Source organism: Mus caroli, chromosome 3 (assembly GCF_900094665.2).
Source record: "Mus caroli chromosome 3, CAROLI_EIJ_v1.1, whole genome shotgun sequence".
In the NCBI taxonomy this organism is placed as follows: domain Eukaryota; kingdom Metazoa; phylum Chordata; class Mammalia; order Rodentia; family Muridae; genus Mus; species Mus caroli.
In genome coordinates this window covers 78,551,193-78,572,346 of record NC_034572.1, presented here as the reverse complement: position 1 = coordinate 78,572,346, position 21,154 = coordinate 78,551,193, and positions in this window count along the sequence as shown.

Sequence of the window (21,154 nt, the reverse complement as noted above, 5' to 3'; positions counted from 1 at the left end):
TTGGTTATCAACTTGACTATATCAGGAATGAACTAAAACGCAAGTGGCTAGTTAAACCTGTGAGGGATTTTTTTTTTTTAAATGAAACCATTTGAAGTGGGAAGACCCACTTTTAATCTGGATTTTTTTGAGGTGAAGATCCACCTTTAATCTGGGTTACACCTTCTGCTGGCAACCTATATAAAGGACATGGAAGAAGGACGCTTGCTCTCTGCCTGCTTGCTCTCTGCCTGCTTGTTTCCATCAGCTGCTGGGTGGAGCCTCTCAGAGGATAGTTCTACAAGGCTTCTGTCTGCAAGCATAACAGTATCATTAATAGTGTTAAAAGGATTGGTTCTAGTCCATGGGGTGGATCTCAAGTTGGGCCAGCTACTGGTTGGCCATTACCTCAGATTCTACTTCATCTTTATTTCTGTGGATCTTGTAGTCAGGACAAAGTTTGGGTCAAAGGTTTTGTGGGTGGGTTGGTATACTTATCTCCCTACTGGGTGTCCTACTTGGCTACAGGAGGTGACCATTTCAGGTTCCACATTCCCCATTGCTAGGAGATCTTTCTTGAATCTATTGATTGAGATCTTTCTTGAAGCTGTGACATAAATGCACCATGAAGTTTAAAATTTCACATTCTGTAGTGGAGTCTTGTATACCCTTTACCAGGCATACCATGTCATAATCTAGGTAATCCGATTAATATATAAATATATAATTAACCTAGAGGCAAAGCTGATGGATTGTGGTGTGAGTTTCATGTGAGACTGTAAGAGAAGATATGTTGTTCCAGTGACCTATTTCTTCATATAGTCTGCTATCAGGAATGAATCCATTTTAGAGATATGCTACAGAATGTGAGATAAGGAAAGAAAGCATGAACATTCTAAATACAATGTCAATACTGCTGGTTAGTAACAACAACAACAAAAAATCCACACCAACAGTGTTTATCTGGGAATGTAGAGAACTAGGAACAAGAATGGAATGTTTAAGGTCTATCCAGGGTAAAAGGGAAGATACTTGGGAACATTTTAGAGCCCCTTCCCATAGGCTGTTTGAGAAAGGGACACTATTATTCTGAATTGTTGTCCTAAAGCCAAATCAGGCCAGCCACCTATTTAATTTTCAGTGATGTAGCAACTGAGAAGAATAAGGCATTGAAATTGTATAAGTGCAGAAACTGAGATGTTTCCTCTGTCTCTTTATGGAGAAGGTCTGTCAACCCCTTCTAAAGCAGCCTCTTCTTCCACAGGGATTGTGCATAGAGCTGTCTGGCTGTGTGCTCAGATGGTTTTCATTGTCATAATGTGTATGAGAGTGTGTTCGTATATGTGTGTGCTAGTGAAAGAGACCACTGTGCAATGGGCAAAATGACCCCCCACAGTGAAGTTATTTGTTCTAAAATGTTGAGAGAGACATTCTCCTTGATTGAACTTTATGCTCCCCTGAGCCCTTTTCTTGCCTTGCCTTAGTGGCTAATCTCTCTCATCTTGGCTTTACTCCAGCCAAGTTCTAGCAAGAATCTCGCTGAATCAGTTTAGTGAAACTCCTTCTTCCCCTTGGTATTTGATCAGATTTCTCATTTTTTGCCCTTGATATCTGATCACTCTGGCCTATTTTCAACCAGAATCCTGTCAGGCTGTTCCATCAAGAACTCCTCTCCCTCAACATCTTTTCTGAGTCATTTGCCATCTACTGACCCTCAGTCTTCCCCAACCCTGTCCCTGTTCCTCTCTCCTCCCCTCCTCCCCTCTTCCTTTCATCCTTTCCCTTCCCCCTCCCCTCCATCTCCACTTTCCTGCAATAAATAATCTCAAGACCTATTTTGTTTGTTCCAAGAAATGTTTTGCTTACCATTTAAGAATAATTTTTCTTGCTGGACATGGTGATACATGCTTGTACCTCAGCTTGTGCAGATGGAGCAAGGTCAGCCTAAACTGTGTGGAAAGTTCCTGGCCAATCTAGTCTACACAGTGAGACTCCATCTCAAAAAGTCAAAAAAAGAAAAGAAGTTTTTCCCCTTCTCAGTATCAGTAGTTCAGAGGTTTAGAAATCCTGAGCTAAAGTAATGTTTGGGGGCCAGAGAGACAGCTCAGCAGTTAAGAGCATTTCCTGCTCTGGTGAAGGACCTGGGTCTGGTTTCCATCAGCCACATAGTGACTCACAACGGTCTGAACTCTAATTCTAGGGGATCTATATCCTCTTTTGTCTTCCATGGGTATTGCACACATGTGGTACATACGTGTACACATAGTCAAAACACACATACATAAGAATAACTAAATATTTTTAAGAAAAGAGTAGTAATGTTTGGTTGACATAATTCATTCAGGGAACATCTCTCCAGCAGCCTTCTTCCCTCTTAGAGCTACTTTGTTTAGTGGGGAAGGGGCATGGAGAGCCCAGAAGAGTTGGGAGAGCACTTGCTTTAGGGACTTGGAAGAGGCCATTTGCAAGGACATTTACTCAGAGCTTGAGGGTATAGCTCAGTGGCCTACATGCAACATGTATACAGGACAGGGGCTCAGTCTCCCTCCCCTGAGAAGGGGAGGCATTTCCTTCTGAGAGGATCAGGGTATGACAGTTTGAGTAGGATGGGTGTGCAGTGTTTGACCCTGGTCCTATTCCCTGGTATTCTAAAAGTGAGGTGATGTCACCTCTCTGTTTCCGGTTTCATTATCAACTTCCTTTCATCCCCAATATATTCCTCCTGCTGGTGGCTTTCTGAAAAATTGGGCCCTTGTGATCTCTAATTCACAATAAGATGCTAAAAGGTAAAATATGGACCTCTTGAGATGTAACCAGAGAGGTATCACACAGTGCACAGAAGTAAGAAGGGCAGCACACCCGATCCATGTTTTCAATGTGGTTCGAGAGAACACATGTGCACACGAAGCCTGAGAACATGGACCTGTGTCTTGGGATAAAAGGCAAGCTGAGAGATCACTGATGGCCCGGGCGAGGTGCTGGACACAGTGATCTCAGGATCTGAGGTAAAAGAATTCCAAATCTGAGGATAATTTGTCTGAAGAGAAAACAAATAAAAGGTGTGTATGTTGGTAGAGGAGAGGCAAGAGAAAGCGAAAGACCAAGGGGACACTTCAAGTCTCCCTTCAGTGCCCTGTTTATGTGCTTGGGTCCCAGGCCTGCTCTTCTTTGCCTGTTTCCTTCCTGAGAGCAAGAATCCTGGTACCTAGTCTGTCTGTGAGACTAGATACTGATCAATACTTTCTTCTCTGTACAAAACTTGATCCTGTGGCTTGCCTAAGTGATCTAAATTCTCTTCCAAACTAGATGTGCTCAGTACAAGTCCAGCCCTCGGACCACTATAGATGCCGGTTCTTCACCTGTGCTTTTCTGTAATGTCCTAACTCTGACTTGATAAAGGAAGAACAATTTCTGATGGCCAGTATCCTGTGCATGCTCCATAGAATGTCACTCTGAATTACTTCCATTTTCTACAAATCCTCATTTTCTTCATTCTGATTGATTGGAAGTTATTAGAGTTAGAGCAGCCCCTGCTACTGTTTATAGGTTTTCAGCTATTTCAGGTGACAGAAGGATGTTATGGTTGCTATGAGGCCATTATGAGAGGCAGGTTTAATGACTTGTAATTGCCAGTGTAGAAAATGGCCACAGGACATGGAGAAATTTAAAGTTTTGTACAGAGGAAGGAACAATGGGAACCTGGTGGCCAGTTTTTATTTTTTCTAGGCCTCCAAAGACCATTTTGATTTGACAGCAACTAAATAAAACAACCGCTAAGTAACTGGGTAGAGTCTGCTAGTTTATATTTGTTATTAAGTTACTAGACATCCAAAAATATCTTCCCCACTCCTTGAGTTAGATTGAGGTCAATCATTTTAATCAAGTAAAAAGCCTTTCACTTTAAACAAAAATTAAAGTATTTAGGTACCATATCCAATACTGTAAAATCAAGGCCTACTTGGGGGATGGTCTGCTTGGCTTAAATCCTCATTCCTTCCTTTGTCATTTGGAATAAGTTATTTAGCCTCTCGGCCTCAGTTCCCTCAACTGTAAACTGGAAATAATGGTATCGTATCTCCTAGGGCTATTGTGAGGACTTTGTTAGTTTACATGTACAGCATTTAGGTGCTCAACTACTGCTGGAGTCGGATCTATTATTACTTATTCTATTGTTTATTGTAGCCTTGGAGTTAAGGACCTAATCTTGCTTATGATATTATCAATGTATTCAAGGCAATAAGTTTAGACATTCCCAGAAGGAAAAACCTAAGCCTAATGCTGTGAGGTATTATCAATCACAAGATGACTGGTGACACTGGATAGTTTTCAGTAGATTGCCCACTATGGATACAGCACGTGCGTGTCTTTTGATCAATGCCCTTTTAGGTGGCAGAGTGCTATGGCACTGGAAAGTCCTGCTGCCTCTGCCCTGAGTGTCTCAGGGACATGGTCTGACATGACAGTCAGTCAGAGTCAAGTTTTCACTATGCAAATATGGATTTGTAAATATGAAGATCATAGGAGCGCAGCTCCCTGTGGGGTTTAGATTTGATGCGGATAGCAAAGTACACAGAATTTAAATTTCAGTGATTCTAGCAGTAATAAAGGCAGCTTAAACATTCGAAGTCAAGTTATTTTGTAGAATAAACTGCCCAGGCATGGAAGAGGGACTTTCCTTATTTTAGGTTGTAGACATGAATTTGGAAGTTTTAAACATTTGTAAGATGTACATCTTTGCTATTTTGGTATACAGAACATTTTGAAATAAAATGTGCTTACTTGAAACACCAAAGACAATTTCTAAAGTTTTATCTTCAAATTAGTCTGTACATTTTGTATGTGTTTTATAGTCAAGTGTACCTGTGTTACTATGCACGTGTGTACATATAAAATAATGTGATCACGTTAAAAGCAAATTGTGGAAAGAGACTATGGGTTTATTTGTTTTTTCTCAAGATTTCTTTATTTTTATTTATGTGTATCAATGTTTCCTGCATGTATCCCCGTGTACCACATATGTGTCTGGAGCCCATGGAGGCCAGAAGAGGACATCTGATCTTCTGGGACTGGAGTTACTGATGTTTCTGTGTTGCTACAGGGTCCTAACTCACAGAGCCATCTTTCAGCCCAATTTTTTTTTTTATTAAGTAAAAATAAAGCTCTTTTCTTTGAAAGTGGGTTTTGAACAATCACAAAAAAGAGAGCAGCACTATGCCAATTAATATTCTGTTTTATGTGTTTTGATGCAGACAGTCAAACCTCTGGCCTCACGCGAGCTGGGCAAGTGCTCTGTCACTGGGCTTGTAATGCCTTCAGCCTTTAGTAGTCGATCCTTCATGTGAGAGAAACAGATACTCAATTGATCTTATGCGGTCATTTCTACACCAGCAGAAAAAATTTGATTAATTGCTATTAACTGTGATAAATCCCATGGGTAATGAAATTTTTTGGTCTATCTATTTTCTTCCTGTTATTCAAACAAATTAATAAAACAGCTTGCCAGAACACCATAGAAAATAAATATGTGTTCTGCACCAGCACAGGAGCACAGTGCTGCCCAGTGCTTACTTGGGCTCTGGAGCTCCAGTGTCCTGCCCTTGTTGGCAGGGTCTGAACCCTGAAAGCTGCTGGGAGCTTCCATTAGGCTCTTGTACTTCAGTGAGTATTTGCTAAGGCGTAGACTTGCAGTCTGTCAACACTAATACAAAGGTGGGTATGAAGCCAATCCAGCATTAAACCTTTTACTTTGCTTTTGATAAGTTTTGTCTTTCTAGTTACCTAGGCAATCAGTATTAAATTACGGAATCTTAAACTTTGAGATAGCTAAAGAGTTTGATGTGAATTTCTTTTCTAAAGTGATTTGATGCATTATGGATAGACAATTATCAGTTAAAAAGATAAATAATTGGGCAGTGAGTGCTATCAGATGGAACATGACATAACAAAATACCAGCTCTATCTCTTCCAAACCCATATAAATTTCTTTCTTTTGTTTTTGCTGGGTGGTGAGTGGAGACAGGGTTTCTCTGTGTAGCCCTGGCTGTCCTGGAGATCACTGTAGATCAGGCTGGTCTTGGACTCACAGATTCGCCTTCCTCTGCCTCTGAAATCTACACTTGGGAGGATTAAAGGTATGTGCCTGGCTTCCAGATACATTTATCATCCCTTTAGATTACATGTTTTTTCTTCCTTTTGAGCCTACTAGGCTCAAAGCTGAGGCCGCAACATCCTCTTGCCTTCGACTTCCAAGTGGGTGTTGTTCCTACAGCTGTGTGCCATTACAGCTAGCGCCACTTGCTTTTGTCTGTCGTCTACATTGTTGGGTTCTGTTTTCTAATATTTTCTTGAGGATTTTTGTATTTGTGTTCATAAAAAGATGCTTGTATGTAGTTTTTCTGTCTTTGCTTGGTAACCTGTTATTTGTATGTTCACCTCATAAGTTTAGAAGTATTCTCTTGCTGTTTTTTGGAAGAGACTCTAGAGAAGAGGTGTCCGGTTAAAATTCACCAGTGAACCTATCTGTGTGTGGTCCTCTCTGATTTGGAAGGTTGCCAGACATTGTATTTCTTTGCTATATACAAGTATACTTGGGTCATCTTGTTTCTTTATGTGAGTTTTGGTAGAATTTCTTACCAGGACTTAGTTCATTTCATTAGGCCATTAAATCTACAAACATAAAGCTGTGTATAATACCCCTTCATTATTTTTCAGGGTTTGAGGGATCAGAAGTGATGGCCCATCCTTCATTTCCATTATCAATAAATTGTGTTCTTTATTTTTCTGTCTTAGTTAATGGAGCTGAGCTAAGGATTATCAATTTTATTGATTATGCCAAAAGACAGCAACTGACTTAGTTGACTTTCTCTGTAGTTTTCTGATTTTCAGTTTCATTGATTTCTGTTGAGTTTTTAAATGACTCCCCTCTCTGTTTATGTGTACATCAGCTGTAGGTCTTTCTTCAGCACCGATGTGCCTGTTCAGTGCTCTAATTTCCTAGTAAGCATTACCTCTGCACCTCACAGATTTTATATTTTTTTTCATTTAGTTAAAAATCTTTAAAAATTCTCTTGAGGTTTCTTCTTTGACCTATGTGGTTTTAGAAATGTTTAATTCTCTCATGGTTTTTGTGCATTAACACAGTCATACATTTTCCCAAAGTGCAATTAGAGAATCATTCCTATTGATAGAAACACATGTACACTGGGCTGCTAATGCAGAGGAAGGCTGGAAAGTAAGTAAGGAAGCCAAAGTGATTGAGTCTTTTTTTTTTCTTTTTTCTGGTCAACTGTGTGTATTTATTCAATGAACTTATGCCAACATTAAAATACCCATATAGTTGAATCACCTTTGAAGTGGTAACATTATGTGATATAATGGGAAGAATAATTACATTAGAAGCTAGTCCTGAGAAGCAGTATTAGCTCCCTGTGGCTTAGGAAGGACAGACGAGTTGGCTCAGTGGTTAGAAACACTTGTTCTTGCAGAGGGCCTGGGTTCAGTTTCCAGCACAACATGGTAGCTCACAACGAGTCTCATGGGATCCAGTGCCTTTCTTTGACCTTTGTGTGCACCAAACATGCATTTGGTGCACCAACAACCATGCAGGTAATGCATTTACATACATGGAGTAATGGAATCTTCAACAATTAAATAAAAATAGACAGTAAAAAGGGAATGATCTAGACAGGAGGTAATTTCAGATTTAGTTTTATGAGGAACACTGTAATCATGGGTGAAAATTGAGCCAATATTTTTTAAGGAAATGTAAGGAAAATTGAAGTTTATTTGAAAGATCCTTACCTAGATGGCAGATCATCTAAGCACTGCCAGAGGTGGACCGTGGTTAAACCTGGCGAGGGGTTTTCTGCTTTTGGTTAAGATCAGTACTATGGCATTCATTTTTATTTCTCTGTTATTTCTATTTCACCTCATAACCTGCTCCCCCTGAGAAGGTGCTGTGGTAGGGCCGGTAGGTTTCCTGTTCCTGGAAGAGCTGTGGACATAAACTTATATCTCAGCATCATGATGCAGAAGCTGGCGCTGCGTATGGCTTTGAGAGAAAGGCTCCTAAGGGACTTGAGCCCCACTAAACTGGAGGCAGCTTTTGGGTCTGTGGTGTATACAAACCTCAGCTCCCAACAATTAAGATTTAGTCCAGCCCTCTGCCACTGGCTGACCTAGTGTGCTGATTCTTTATGACCCTCTCTTCTTCTCAGTTCAAATACATGGGCAGGAAGTCATCACCCTGAATTCATCCACAGTTGAGCACTTCAAATGGAAAACTCAGTGGCACTGACCGTGTTTATAATGGTGTGCAACCACTGCCTTTCTAATTTTAAAACTTTTTATTACTCCTTAAGAGTCCTTTGTACTCATTGCATGACTACGAGTCTGCTTTCTCTGTGATTATAATGCTCTATTTTGGATGTTTCATATAAAATACTCAATAAGTGACCGTGTGTGTGCTTCTTTTACTCAGTACCATGTTTTGCAGTTTATTTAGAAGTTCCTTCAGTATTTTATTCCTGTTTATGGCTGAATAATCTTTTACTCTCTCTATATATGTATAACAGTCTTTGTATTTATCTTTATTTAACTTGGGTTATTTCCATCTTTTGGTTATTATGAATTGAGATTCTGGGAACATTTATATGTTTGGATATAACTAGGATTACTGATTCATTCGCTTAGTAAGGAACCACAAAATGTTTTATGGTAGATATACCATACTATACTCTCACTAATCATGTATGATGGTTTTATTTTACTGTATCCTTACCAACAGCTGTTATACACTTATATACTAAATAATTGTTCTTTTATGACCGACTTTCTGGTAGGTGTGGAGTAGTTTCCTGTTGCAGTTTCCATTTGTGTTTTGCCATTGATCAGTAATGTAGATGCTGTTTTGTTTTGTTTTCATTTGTTCATTGGTTACTTGTCTGTTTACTTTGGAGAAAATTCTATTGAGTTCTTTGCCCATTTTTGAATTGGATCAACTTTTCTTGTTGAGTTTTAAGAACTCTTTATACATTTTTAGATACTAAGCCAGTTCTCAAGAACACAATTAAAGCATATAAAGATAGAGTAAATTATAGCTCATTCATAGGAAAGGAGGAAACTGACAGAAATAATAAGTTGGAATTCATGATAGTTAAAAACCTTAGTGTATCAGATGAGATGAGCAAAGGGAAATCATGATTGGAATATATTGTATGAAAGCCAAAAATTATTTTCAATAAAAAAATAAAGTCATGAAAAAAAAAAAAGAGGAGTGGGGAGGTCATAAGAGTGATTGCATCCTCTTGAACCAGAGTTACATAGGGTTGAGAGCTGTCATGTGGGTGTTGGAAATTGAACCCCGAGTCCTCTGGGAAGGTAGCTGGTGCTCTTATTTGCTGAGATATCTTTTCATCCCCATAGGCAGTTGTCTTAACCACTGAACCATATTTCCAGCCCCTCTATAAAATCTTATAAATGATCACTGTATACACAACTATTATTATAAAATGATTTTAGTATTTTTAGCATTCAGTGCATCTGTGACTAGAAATGTAAAGATAAATGTGTTTGAACATTTTTTTTTTTATGTGGGGGATAGCGCTTTTGAGGTAGGGTTCATGAAACCCAGGCTGGCCTGAACTCACTTATAATTGAGGTTGACTTTGAACTTATAGTTCTCATATGTCTACCTTCCAAGTGCTGGGGTAACAGGCACACATCACCATACCCAGTTTACAAAGTGCTGCCAATGGAACTCAGAGATTTTCATCCATTAGGCAAGCGCTCTGAATTGAGATACATCCCTAGCCCCTATATCTGACATTGTGCAGAAGTATGTAGAGATAAAGGCATATGCATAATATTTGCAAAGTGACTACTAAGTGCTTTTTTTATGTACAATGGGCATTGTATCTAGACTTTTGCCATACAAGATACAAAACTGAGCAATAAAATTCTTTAAAAAAAACCCCAGAACCAAAAGATAACAAAAACTTTATGCTTTCATCAGTGTTCTATTGCTGTAAAGAGACACCATGACTATGACAACTCTTATAAAAGAAAGCATTTAATTGGGGCTGGCTTATCTTCAGAGGTTTGTCTCTTATCATTGCAGGAAGCTTGGTGACATGCAGGTGGACACAGTACTAGAGAAAGAGCTGAGAGATCTATATCTGGATCTGCAGGCAGCAGGGAGAGAGAGATACTGGGCCTGCCTTGAGCTTTTGAAACTTTGAAGGCCACACCTCCAGTGATAGACTTCCTTTAACAAGGCCACATCTACTCCATCAAGGCCATACCTTTGAATAGTGCCACTCTCTGGTGACCAAGCATTCAAATATAAGAACCTATGAGGGTCATTCTTAGTCAAACTACCACAGTGTATCAAAAGATGTCAAGAAAGTGAGAAGGTAACCAATCAAATAAGGGAAATGTTTATAAATCATATGTCTGCTAAGCTAGAAGTTTCCTTAACTGACTTTCATGTCTGTATGTTTTTTTGTCTGGGCTGAAAACGCAACCCTCAGGAGCCATAGACTAACAAAAATCCCAATACCAGGCATGAGATGCCCTCTTTTACATTATTGGTCAGGGGAGTCAAGAGACTCTTTAGATATTGTAGGCTATTGCTCTTACCCTTGGTTGCCTCCCAGAGAGTGAAGAAAGAGCCTGATTGCTAAAGACACCCATGCACTTCAGACCCAGAATCCAGAGGACCTGAACTGGATTTGACCCCAAAGCCTCCTCCCTGATGACCAGAAGGTGTCATGCAAGCTTCCGGGGAGGGAAGCAACTAAAATAGCAACCAGCATGGTGGGGTCATCTTAAGGGTATGGTAGTATATGCAGATCTTGGCAGTAACCAACCAATAGCTGTCTAATCATGTTAAGGCCCACACACCAAGAAAGAAATCATCCCTGGTTATAGAAACCTGGCTAACTCTGCAGGGCTAGCGATGCCATGGACCTTGGAGGACGGCCTATAACCACCACTTTACTTAGCAAGATTTATTCCTAACTGCATTTTAAATATTTACCCTTGTCCTTAAAGATAAGTGTAATTCTTATGTCTCATTAAAAATAAGCCTGTTTGCAAGAGATGGAAAGCCGTCCAGAAAAGCACAACTGATAAAACTTGAGAGAACAGATATCATGTGCTCAGTCTCTAACAACTGGTGCATCTATAACAACTCTTGCACTGAAGGCACAGGGAAGAGGGGCTAGAGGATTGTAAGAGAGGAGCAGGAAGTCAGCTGTGAGACTGTGTCTCCTAGAAATGCCAGGGAAGCTACAGCCATGAGGTATCGGTAACATGAGAGCCTAAACAAGATTTGATCAAGGACTATATAACAAGAGACATGCTAACATGGATTGGGGGAGATGGTCCTCAGGACCAACCCTAGAGAAAGAGCTACAGGCAACTTAGAAATGCTGATAGTGGAGAAATAGTCTTCTTCCTCAGGGAAAACCCCAGTTGGTTATCCAGTACAAAATGGTTAGTCACACACAAGTAAGACTGAACAGATTTTTATACATTTAGGATCATATACATGCACACACACACACACACACACACACACACACACACACACAAACAAACAGAGAGAGGCCATGAACTTAAACAAAAGCAAAGAGAGGTGCATGGCAGGAGTTGGATGGAGGAAAGAAATTATTATATGCTTTAATTTAAAAATAAAACTAATAAAAATGGATATTTTTCATTTATTTATTGAGAATTTCATATTACTAATGGTTACTAATTTACATCACTTTCTCCTCCCTCCAATTCCTGTATCCCCTGACTCTTTCTCAAATTCATGGCCTCTTTTTCCTTAATTATTATTGTTAAGCACACACACTCATATATATAAATTTATAAACACAGCCGCTTAGACTGCTTGGTGTGGCTGACGTATATATTTGTTTAAGACTGACCACCCGTGACTGGGTCACTTATCAGGGCTCATCCCTGGAGAAGACTGATTCTCCCTCACTCATCAATCATTCATTGCCTGTAGCACTTCATCTAGGGGTGGGCCTTGTGGGATTTCCCACATTCATATTGACTGTCAGTTAGTGCTATTGTTTTACAGGTCTTGTTTAGGGACCTGTAGTGTTGAGATTGCACATGTGCTGCCTTGCCTTCCTGGCAACTATAGAAGACGCTATTCTTGCAGCGGATGCCATGATCCTCTGGCTCTTACAGTCTTTCCACATCCTCTCCCACAATGTTCCTTGAGTCATAGGTTTGGGGGTTGTATTGTTGTTGAAACAGTGTTAGGCAACCTGAGGTTAGCTGTTCTCTGCAGTTTGACCAGTTGTGTCTTTCTGTAATGGTCTCTGTCTGCTGTAAGTAGAAGCTTCTTTGCTGAGGGATGAGAGCTACATTTACCCAGCAAAGGCTGCATGGAGACTTGAGTAGTCAGCTTTCATGATCAAGGCAGTTGGTTTTTTTTTTTTTTTTCAAGAATGTTGCCCACAGCATGCTGTGTTGCAATCTGGTAAGTAAGTAGACCTTTTCTCAGTAAGTAGACCTTTCTAGACCTTCTCTAGTTGGGTCTTCCATTGACCAGCAGTCAGCTTTGTGTGTATCTATGCAAGCTTTACTTAGTAATAGTATAACTTAATACTTTGGCTAAGTATTATATGAACCAATTAAATACAAGAGCAAAAAGATGTTTCTTAGCAAACAAAGTTTAACACTTTAGAAAAACTTCTTGAAGTCCTGCCAACAAAAATTGCTTTTTAATTCTGTGTGGGTGATACAACCATGAACCACTCTGAAACTTGTAGAAACTTTACAAGGATTCGGCACTCATGCTGTGTTACAGGCTTCTTTATAATCTACATTAAAATTACCAGTCTATTAAAGACACCAAACTGTAAACTATGGAAGTATGTTTTATGTTAGAAAAATGGTATCAATACCGATCCCCAGAGTCTCATACACAAAACAACTCCTATGTAAAGCAAGGTACTGAATATATGTCCATATGTTGAAATGAAAATAACCTTCATTGAATTTTTATAGCACCAATGCAATTTTTAAATCCATAATGAACTGTCCTCTGTGATCATTCTGGACAGAGATTCTCTTTGCCATGTCTTAGAGCACTCGATCTCCTGCTTGTTAACTTAAAGAACTTTATGTCTCACAACAGGTATTTCTGTGCTAGGTTTAAGAACTGGTTGGCTTCACTGTCATAAGGAAGGACCCTCTTCTGTCTTCCATGTATTTCTCTTAGGCCAGCGCCTGGCTGAATTACAAAGCAGCTACAGTGTGTTCAGGAGTAGAACAGGTTCTATCCATTCTTTGGAACTGGGAAGCTTGCCCCGGAACCTCTTCTGCAGATGCCACACGCTCTCTTGTCTGAAATGAGTCATCCTTAACCTGTCCCTAGGAAGGGCCTGCTGGTCTTTAATCCTGAAGGTAGAGTTAGACCTGAGTCACTTGAGGCTGGGATGAACAATTTAATAAACTTGTTCTGGCTAGTTTGTTTTGTCATCTTGACACAAACTGATTCATATGGGAAGAGGGAACCTCAACTGAGAAAATGCCTTCATCAGATTGGCCTGTAGGCAAGTCTGGGCAGTATTTCCCTCCACCCCTGAGCAGGTGGTCCTGGGAGGTATGAGAAAGGTAGCTGGACATGGGTCTGGAGGACAAACCGGTAGACAGCATCTCCTTAGCTTCTGCTTCACCTTTTGCCTCATGTTTCTTCTCTGCTTGAATTCCCATCTTGGCTTTCCTCAGTGATGGACTGGGATCAGGGTGTGCACACCCTTTTCTCGACATGCTGCTTTTGGTCATGTCTTCATCACAGTGACAGTAAGCAAGCTAGGACAAAACCAAAGCCTGTTAATAGGAAGCCCAGGGCAAGCTTGCTGGTGGAATGACAGCCATTTTTATGATGACAGGGGATATTTCATGCAATGCACTTTCCTTTAAGCTTTTGATAAGAGCTGAGCAGTAGTGAAACTAAGGACCTATTTGTGAGTATTCACAGTGCATCTCTACCGTATTGTTCAGGAATGTATTCATCTACTGTACAATGGACACGCACTGTGAGGGGCAGGTTGTCTTGCTCTTCTGAAAAATTGCATCAAGTCTAGCAGTCACACTTGAATAGATGGCCTTCCCACCTCTGCATGGAAAGGTCGGTGGCGATTTGGAGTAGCTGATGATGCGGTGGCTCAGAGAGTTTTGTGCTCATCCTCATTATGTCCCCTTTGGCTGGGGGCTTCTTTCCCATTTCATGTGGCTTTGGAGGAGAAAATAATCGTGCTCATCTATAACCTATTTCTTTCCTCTTATTCCTAGCCGTGAGAATAGGCATGTGATTTAAGCTCCGCTAGTCAGGGTCCCTATTTTCCAGGCTGCAGCAATGTCTTCAGGGAAGGTGTGGGATGCAGTTAGAATCATGAGAGCCATTCATGAGATTTTTTTTTATGAGACAGTGCTGGAAACATTTATGGTTTTAGGATGGAAATGAAGGCTAAATGATAGCTTATTCCTGAGGTCACAGAGGGGAAGGCTGCCCATGGAGAAGGAGAGAAGAAAGCCTGTAGGCAGAGATGTGATAAGTAGAGGGTAGGGTGCAGATGGGTAAGAGCAAATGAACTTGGGGCATCACAGTCCCCGTTCCAGTTTTCTTGTGCAGTGAGCTGCCGCAATGTCTTTCTGGCTAGATGAGCTAAAATGTCTCCTGCTTTGTTTGTGTGAATGTGAGTTGGGTTCCTGTCACCTAGCTTCCAGCATCTTGATTAATTATTGGATGCATCTGAGAAGATATCTGAGGATAGTGCTGTGATAGTCCTTAGAAGGTTCACTTTAATACTTAATGTGCTTAATGAACCCCACGCCCACCCCCAGCCAATGCTGAAGTGCCCATTCATGTTCAGTTTAACTTATGGCCGTCGGAAAAATAGCCTCAATCTGGCGGCGGTCAGCGGTCAGTTTAAACACTGAAGGTTCCTTCCCATCAATGCTTCTGAGTAAGTGAGTTGAGAGGATTTTTTTTTCTTCTGAGAAATGTATACAATGATATATGTTTAAAAAAATATCTGAAGAGACTTAGTAGAATGGAGTGGAATAGTTTTTAAGTAGTTGTACTTGAGTTAATATTGGTGAGGTGGACTTGGTACTGGCAGTTGTTGAAATTGGCAGTTGATGAAATATAACCCTAAGAAAGCTGGGCAGTAGTGGTATATGCCTTTCATCCCAGGACTCGGGAGGAAGAGACAGGTGGATATCTGAGTTTGAGGCCAGTGTGGTCACAGAGCAAGTTCCAGAACAACCAGGGCTATGTGGAGATACTGCCTCAAAAAACAAATAAAGAAAAGAAAGCCAAACCAAACCAAACAAGAAAAATGAATGTAGTGCACACTTACTTTTAAGTCTAACATTCACACACACAGGAGTCCTTCCCATTTTATGCTCACAGCAAATCTGAGCAGATTTCTAAGTAGTAATATGGAGGGAAACAGAATTGATTTGGGATCTAAGCATCTGGATGTTTGAGAAGCAGAGACCTCCTTGTCTGGCATTGCCACAGGAAAGTACTTAGGACCTTGGACCAGGGACACTTGTGGGGAAGCACCCAACCAAATGGGACCTGGATTGGCTAAGTGGGTCAGAAGAATTGAGCGTCTTTTCCATTATCTAAGCTTTTAGTGAAGTTACAACTTTTACTTGTTTCTTCAAAGACAAATAAGGGACAAGTGCAAAGTGACAGAACAGGCCTAGTCCAATTTTAGGATGAAAATGTGAAGTTAATGTAGTAAAACAAATGTTTCAGTGTAGCAACCCTTTAAATTCTTTAACTGTATTGAAAACGTGGGCCGACACCAACCGTGTAATGACTGCATTAAGACAGGGAAATGACCCTGCTCCAGCATGCCCTGGTGTGCACCCAATGGGGTATGGTAGTTGTCCCAGTGTGCTATGGACCGACAAGATTGTATGTTATTCAAGGGCATTGATAATAAACGGAGTGGCCACAAATAAAACTGTTCTTTCATACTCTGTGACTAGCACTGAATAATTTGGGGTTTCTAAAAATGGGAAGCCATTTGATAATCTTCTGAGTGCTGGACCATCTGCAAACCGATTTCATTTGCTTAGAGTCAGATATGGAAAGAATCAGGAGTCAGACTTGAGAAGGCTCTTTTGACAAAGTGGGACAGATGATGCTACCCCCAGGAGAATGACAGTCTGCCAAGACTTGGTCAGCGGCTTCTCTTTAAGGGTGTTTTGCCATATGGTCTCCTCCAAAAGCTAAAGATCGGGTTTCAAAGTCTAGCACATATACATTAATAAATCATGATCTTGAACTAAGGGCAGGCAGGCAGTAACAGCATCGGGAGGTAGAATTCAAATGGGGCGCTGGGAAGCGAAGGGAGGGAATTGACCTGGGCGGCGAGTAGATAGGGAAGCCTGGCGTGTTTTGGGAAGGATAGTTAATACAATATTTACCAGGACCGCAAGGCTCCAGTGAGTTTCCTATGACCTTTGTCAGGGAAGTACTTTCACCAAATAAAAAAAGACATCCTTGTAAGAGTGCTGAATTGCAGTGATAAAAACAGCGAAATCAGTTGGGAAGAGATTTGAAACTATGGTGATCATTTTTAAAGTTTATTTACAAACCAACTTTGCTTCTTAGGACAGAAGGCACATCTCCTCTTTCCAAAGGAAAAATCTGTTGTGGCATTTTATTAGCATTTAAGGCAAAATGGAGACATCTTCAGTGTTGAGCAAGAGCTGGCTGATTCTAGCTGAGGTCTCCCACCGAGGGTGGCACACAGTGCCTGCAACTCTTCCTTATGCTGGGATAGCTACATTGAGTTTTCAAGGGAAGATGTGCTGAGAGAAAGAGACTAGATATTTTAGAAGACAACTTTAAAAAGTTTTAATACCCCATTTAATATCTTAAACTTCAGTTAACTTTATTACCTTCTTCTATTCAATATACATTTATTAGTATTTGATAGTTATTAGGTTGGCCTTAGATCCTGATTTCAAGCAGTCTCTCAAGTGTCTGAGATTATAGGTATCTGTCACTATGTCCGGCTTTTAAATAACCCTGGGGTAGTAAATAAACAAAAGGGCATATATGACTATTAACTAACCAATTAATTTTGGAGCTACAAGAGAAACCAAGGACTTGGGGATTGCTAGGCAGATATTGTCCCATTGAGCCACACACTAGTCCTGGTATGTATTCTGAAGGTTCTCATTGCCCATAAGAAAGCTCCATTGCTCCTCACTTGTGAGTCTGAAAACACTCTGAGAACCAGTTTTGCCTCTTCAGAGAGCTAAAGGGCATCTGGAACTGCAAAGCAAGGTGCAGGCTAGAATTCATCGGAGAGACCATGTTATATTTTATTTAAACAGAAGATAACCGTTGCAGAGCTTAGGCACAAGGAGAGTATTGAACCCAGAACTTTTCCCTGAGGTATTTTGAGTCTGAAAGATTCAAAGGAAGACAGAATCTAGGAAAAAAAACCTAAAAGGGCTAGTTTGAAGCAAAGGCTGGAGGAGTGGCATAGGAGGACTAAGTAGCCACGAAGCCCTCAAAAGCACTTAAAAATGAAAAAAACAAACCCTTGGAAATGTATTGTGTAGGAAAGACAAAACAGGGGCAGTAACTCTGGGGCCCTTATGTTCATGCACAGTCTAATGCTGATAAGTGTATGGAGGTCTGACCGTTGGCCAGGGTAGTGTCTCATTTGGTGGCTTTGGAGTCCTTAGTCTTTTGGCAGCATCTGGCAATCCAGAGCTGGTTCCTCATCAGCATAGGGACTGAAGGCGAGTAGCTGTTGCTGTAGCTCCAGGGTGGGAGAGGACATGCTGCCTTGTTGGTGCTCTCTAGATGATCAGCAGCACACCACTGATCCAGAACATTTGGGGTGGGGGGACTCAACAATATACGTTATAGAGAGGCTCTCCAAGTCACTCTTTCATCTCTGCACTCTTTACAGTCATAGGCTTGTCCCAAATTAGTAATTTGGAATCAGAGCTCACAGAGTCCTATAACAAAGTAAGGGCTGACTCTCCTAGTTGGCTTGAGCCATCTGCTCTTATAGACCCTACTGTGGACCTCTTATAGACCCTTCCTGGTGAGCTCTCCCTAGAAACTATACATGGCTTTGGAGAAACCTCTGCCCCTCCCGCCCTGCCCCAGGCAAATGCAGGCTCCTTAGATCCAATTCTCTGGAGTTTGGAAGTGTTCTCTGAGGTATGTATTTAACATTATTTGGGAAGAATATAAGCAGTACTAGCATAGGGCTAACCTTGTGCAAATGAGTGCTTAATAAATATCACCTGAGCAAAATAGATGAGGTGGGAAGAAAGCTTGCTCGTTAGCCGTTGCTGTCACTGGAAGCATCTATTAAACTCTTTACCTTCATGGGGCACTGAGCCAGGGATGGAACAAAACTACATTAGCAGATGTGGCTCTGGCCTTGGAGACCCAGGGCAGCATCTGAAAGCTCGTTCTTGTGTGAAGTGTGAAATTTACCTCTGTTGTCTTTCTCAGCTGACAAACAAGTGAATAGCGGTTGGGACAAGAGTAACAGTGACCGACAGAAGGCTGGTGCACAGGTAGATGGCACCCAGGGGCTCTGTCACAGCTCCATGTTCCCGGAAGCTCTTTCCAATGCTGTACTGTGGTATAGAGCACCCCTAGGTAGCCTATCACACTTTATTGTATACTCACTCCTAAGGCTCTGTGATTGTAGGTATCCGTACATTTTTAACAGATTTATTTTGGGTGTGCATGTTGTTTTTCTCTGGCAGGAATGTAAGTTCTGGATTGCAAACATCACTTTGGCTGGAAAGTGATTTACTTTCTTTGCAGGGCATGGGCCTTTGGGGAGGTTCAGGATTTTCCTAACAGTGGGCAGTATTGTAAAGCTTGACTGGTCCCTGACAAGGTTAGGAGCTGGAGGCTACGGTGTGTTCTTTGTCCCCAAGCCTCTGCTCTTCTGTGTCCCTCACAACGGTTGGCTTCCCTTAGTTTTCTCTTTTCATATGAGGCCTGGGGTCCTGCCTGTTGTCAGTGATAGGAACGTTTCTCTTAATTTGAGATGATTTTAGATTTGCAGTAAATTTGCTGTTGCAATATGGAGAATTCCTGTTTATACACCCTAACCAGCTTCACTTAAGTCTAACCTCTTTTGTTCTAGGGGCCTTGCTGTTCACAGGGTGATGGGCACATGGCCTTCCTCTAACTTCCAAGGAGCCTCCAATCGGGGAGTGGATTTTAGTGACCTAATGTTTTAGCTTTTCATGAGAAATTAGAAATTTTTTTTATTAAGGCATTTTTTTTGTTGTTGTTTTTTGTTTTTGTTTTTTTTTCGAGACAGGATTTCTCTGTATCGCTTTGGCAGTCCTGGAACTCACTCTGTAGACCAGGCTGGCCTCGAACTCAGAAATCTGCCTGCCTCTGCCTCCCAAGTGCTGGGATTAAAGGCATGCGCCACCACCGCCCGGCTTATTAAGGCATTTTTTATTAGATATTTTCTTCATTTACATTTCAAACGCTATCCCCAAAGCCCCCATACCCTCCCCCTGCCCTGCTCCCCAACCCACCCACTCCTGCTTCCTGGCCCTGGTATTCCCCAGTACTGGGGCATATGATCTTTGAAATACCAAGGGCCTCTCCTCCCATTGATGGTTGACTAGGCCATCCTCTGCTACATATGCAACTAGAGACACAGCTCTGGGGATACTGGTTAGTTTATAACGTAAAGATGGGGGTGCTAGAGGTTACTTTCCAGCTATGGGAGAACTGAGTGAGAGGAGAATTTTGGCTTGAGAGTCCTTGCTGGGATCTTGAAATACCGTTTACTGATCCTTCTTTTTAGTTAGCATTTAGCAACTGCCCTGTAAGTGCCGAATACCATACAGACCTCTGGAGCTACCAAGCTGAACTTTTGATATGTAGTGTACAAATGCTATGCCAGAAGTATACAGTGTGCTGTGGAGAGTATGTAAGGTGGCCTTGATGCCCTCTCTGCTTATACAGGCTTCATTAGGCTGCAGCACCTGGAACGAGCGCTCTTGGCAGATGGAAATAAGCTGTTCTGTTAGTCCAAACTTGCAATTAGGATAGCTTAGGTAAATTCAGGGGACCATCCGTGCTCTGTCATCTTACCAGTGGGCAAATGCACTTCCCTCCGAGTGGAACTAAAACAGTTGTTGATGCAGTGATGTGCTGATTGTGTTTGTCTTCCCTGAGCCACCCACTGTTTTCCTTTACCTTCCTTTTCTGGGTACTGTGCATAAAATTCTTTATTTAGAATAATAAAGTATCTGTGTGTGTGTGTGTGTGTGTATTTATATAATATGCAATTTTAAATTCAAACCTGCATTAAAAGGGTCAGGACATATACCTGTTTTGAAAAGCATACATACAGTATATACACAGATACATCACATTTGTCTTTTACTTTTTATATAAGAATTAGAGCAGATACCCATACTTTATAGAAAATAATTGTATATAGAGTTTTTAAAAACTGTATCCCACCTATTGTTTAAGTGATGTTACTTGAGGGGGAAATGTATATTTGAACTGGTTCCTTAAAGGTGTCGATCCACACCTCTGCTTTGGTGTAAAGTATAGGTTATTGTCATTGGTATTTGTGCTTCTGCATTCTTACACACTAAGTGCACATAAAAGCTACTTTGATACTTAGTGTTCCATTGGTTCATCAGTTAGCCTTTAGGTTTATCAGTAGATGGTGTGTGCTGTGCCTTTCTCTGTGGTCCTTCTGGAAGATGTTCTGGAAATGGGGACATAGCATTGTAATATATGGGAAACTCCAAGTCCATACCGGCAGTTTCTGTGGAAGCATTCCTGTCACTAGTTCTTTCTGCCATGCTTGTATCTGCTAAAGAACACAGATAGTGTTTAACCAGTTCACTTACATTTCCTTCTGTAAACTCAGGTATTCATCTCTCCATGTTAAGCATTAATTGATTGAAAGTGAGTTCAACTGAAATAGAGCAAGAGAAACAATCAAATTAGCAGATGGACAGGCTTGAAAGGTGTGAGGACTCCACACCATTATAACCAGCAGTAGGCAACCTCATGCCACACACCATGGATTCCAGCACACATTGTGTTGGTATCTGAGTCTTGTTTCCCATTAGAGAGTCAAGACAAGAG